Genomic DNA, 3,477 nt, shown 5'->3' with positions numbered 1-3,477 from the left:
AATCACGTGATATCACTTATATGTGGGATATAAAAGCATTGAATAAGTAAGACAAACAGAGACTAATGGACATGGACTATAGACTAGTGGTTACCAGAGGGTAGGGGATGGGGGAGGAGGCAGAAGGTAGACAGTTAAAGGGGGTCAAATATAGGCAGTAGGGGGAGGGTGAAGTGGGTAAAGAGAATCAAATATATGGTAGCCAAAGGAAACTGGACTTTGGGTAGTAAACACACAATAGAATATACAGATGTCAAATGATAAGGTACACCGCAAAATTATATAATTGTGTCCACCAATGTTACCCCAATAAACTTTAAAGAAAAAGAATGTGAGAATGAGGGAAATGCAGGGACACAATAGTCAAGAAGATATTTTAATACTAGGGGTTGCCCCAGGTGTGAAGAAACAGATATTTTACATTGTTGGTGAGAAGTACAAATTAGTAATAGCTTTCTAAAGGACAGTTTTGTAGTATGTCTTAAAATTATTAAAGGTGTTTATACTTTCTTTTCTTACCAATTCTACTTCTAAAAATTTTTTTTTAAATGGATAATACGACAAGTGTTCAAGAGGTTTGTAAAAAGATATTTATTTGGGACCAATCTGAAGGTCCAAATATAGGGAACTATTCAAACAAATTGATTCATCTATACAAGGTAACATACAGGTGTTCAAATGATATAGAGATACATTTATGGAAAAGGAAAGAGGTAAATGAAATAGTCCCATTTAAACAAACTTTATGATACTATAGGTAGATTATGATTAATTTTTATAACACATATATATTTATGTATATTGGTACCAAACTATTACTGGGAATTATCCACTGAGACATGTTTTTCTTGTGTTACAGATTGTCTGCAGAGAACATATAATACTTGAATTATAAAGAGATAATGTTTTATTTTTCAAAATCATTACCCATAGAAAGGATAATTCCTTCAGATTGGTATTCTCCAGATTGAATGAATATGCTTGGAATAGAGTAAATGTATCATATGTTTTAGTAAATTAAATGACTGGGTAAATAGGTAAACAACTCTATACAACTCTACTCCCAACTTGGTATTACTGGGAGATTTTTCTGAATTTTATCCATTCATCTGCAACTGTTTCTGCAGGGTAGCTGCTTTTAATTCCTAAGATCGTCCCTATTTCCCTGGTTTTCACTTTTCAAATACCAGCATATGAGATTATATCCCTTTTATGGCTGAGGTTGTGCCCCTTTCTTTATCTAAGTATTGCTCTTATATTTCTGGCTGGTTAATTACTTTTGTTCATTTTATTAAAGGTTTTGGGAGACAAGTTTCATGCTTCCATGCCATTTCATCATTTTATCCTGTCTTTCCAGGTTACTAGGTTTAGAAAATTCTTCTCTCTAAAATTTGCCAAATATTTACTTATTCCGCTTCAAAAGTATTTTTTAAATTATAAAAATTTTTTGAGATCCATTTTTGTGTGACGTGAAGTGAGACTATAAGTTGATTTTTTTTCTTCTAAAATACTTAGCCACTTTTACACAAACCATTTATAGAATAATCTATTTTTTCCATATTGGCTTATGATGTGTTCTTCATCATAAATTAAATTAAAATATATACAAGGGTCTATTTTTAAAATATATCTATCTTCACACACAATGTTTGCTGTAAACAATGCTTGGCATTATATTAAAAATGTAAATTTGGGAGTAATTGACATTTTTCATTAGTATTTAGTTTACCCCTCCAGAAACATATTTTATCTGTCCATTTAAGTTTACTTCTCTGTCTCATCTTTCAAGATTTTGCTTATGTAATTTATAATTTGCAGCTATTGTGAAATAGCTCATTACATTTTCCAACTAGTTATTGCTAATATATAGAAAATTGAATCTTTATATATTTCATAATTAGCCAATTTGTTGAGTATTATTTGTTTTAAAAGTGTTTTGGTTCTCTTGTACTTTCTAGAAAAACAATCATACCATCTTGTACAAATAATTAATATTTCCATCCTGTTCAAATATTTATATCTCTTGTTTCTTCTTTTCAGTGTTAGTAGTGATCTTGGGCATGCTAACCTCCTCCTGATTTAAATAAGAGCAACTTTAGTAATTTGCTCCTAAGAAGTATTGGCAATTGGTCTAAGAAATATTGGGACATATAGTTTGTTTCCTAGTTCGCTAGTAGGCTTAAAAATCAGAAAAAAGAAGTGTTGAATTTTTTCAAATGCTCTTTTGTCCTTTTTTGATAATTATGTGCTCTTTATAAGACCTAGTGATGCAATGTTCTACATTAACATATTTTCTAATATTAAGCAATCCTTGTATTCCTGAGGTAATCCCTACTTGATTGTATCGGCTTATTATTTTAATATACTTTGACTTAATTTCACTGATTCCTCATTTAGGATTGTATCCATACATGAATCTTGTCTGGAGTACCATTTCTTGAAGTGTTTCTTTTTATTATTAAATTTATTGGGGTGACATTGATTAATGCAATTATATAGTTTTCAAGTGTACAATTAAAAAATATGTCATATATATATAGTATTGTGTGTTCATCACCCAAAGTTAAATTTTATTCTGTCACCATATATTTGACCGCTTTACCTTTATCTTCCTCTCTCTTTCCCCATTTTCCAATGTTAACCAGTAAATTGTTGTCCATGTCCCTGAGTCTCTGTTTGTCATGTTCATGTGTCTTGAAGTATTTGCTAAGAAGGAATATTATGAGGGAAAAAATGGTTTCATGCCTTTCTCAAATGTTAGAACACTTAAACAGACAAACTTCTTTTGTTCAGGCATCTTAGAGACATTAAATGTTAATTTATGCTGTAAACCTCTGAAAGAGTGTTTTCCAAACTAACTCAGACTGTCTCCTTTACCTAGAAAATGACACTAATTTCCCCAGATCTCTCTTTGGAAGATACTAGTCATTGTCATATTTTGTGGTATGTTAACTACATAAAGTGAATGGGATAGCTTTTCATTATTTTATATGCTCTGGAATAGATTTTGCAATATAGATGTTAATCAGTTTCTTGGAAACTCAGAAAGCCCATAGCATTGTCTAGCCCAGTTTTGCAGATCATCCCTTGATAACATTTGCAGTGTCTTCCATGGATATTCAGCTTTCCTATTCCATTGAATCAATTTTATTAATTCATATATATTCCTGATAATTTTTGTGTTTTATATTTTATGCTGTAGTATTTGGCATATAAAGCTTAATGATTATCATATATTTATTCTGTTATTCTGGATTGTAACTTTTACTTCTTTAAAAAAATCCAAAGAGTAATACCTATATCTGCAAATAAAAATTCAAATAGTAGAGAAAGACATGAAATGAACAGTATAATCTTTTTTTCAGACTCCCTACTTGCAAACTCACACTTCAGTGATAATTACTTTTGAGTAGTTTTTACTATTTGTATTTCTTCTGGTGATTACTTCCATAACTTTAAATATTATGTTTATATCTT

Source organism: Pteropus alecto, unplaced genomic scaffold (genome assembly GCF_000325575.1).
Source record: "Pteropus alecto unplaced genomic scaffold, ASM32557v1 scaffold164, whole genome shotgun sequence".
Taxonomy (NCBI): Eukaryota; Metazoa; Chordata; class Mammalia; order Chiroptera; family Pteropodidae; genus Pteropus; species Pteropus alecto.
Note: the sequence above shows the minus strand (reverse complement) of the source record.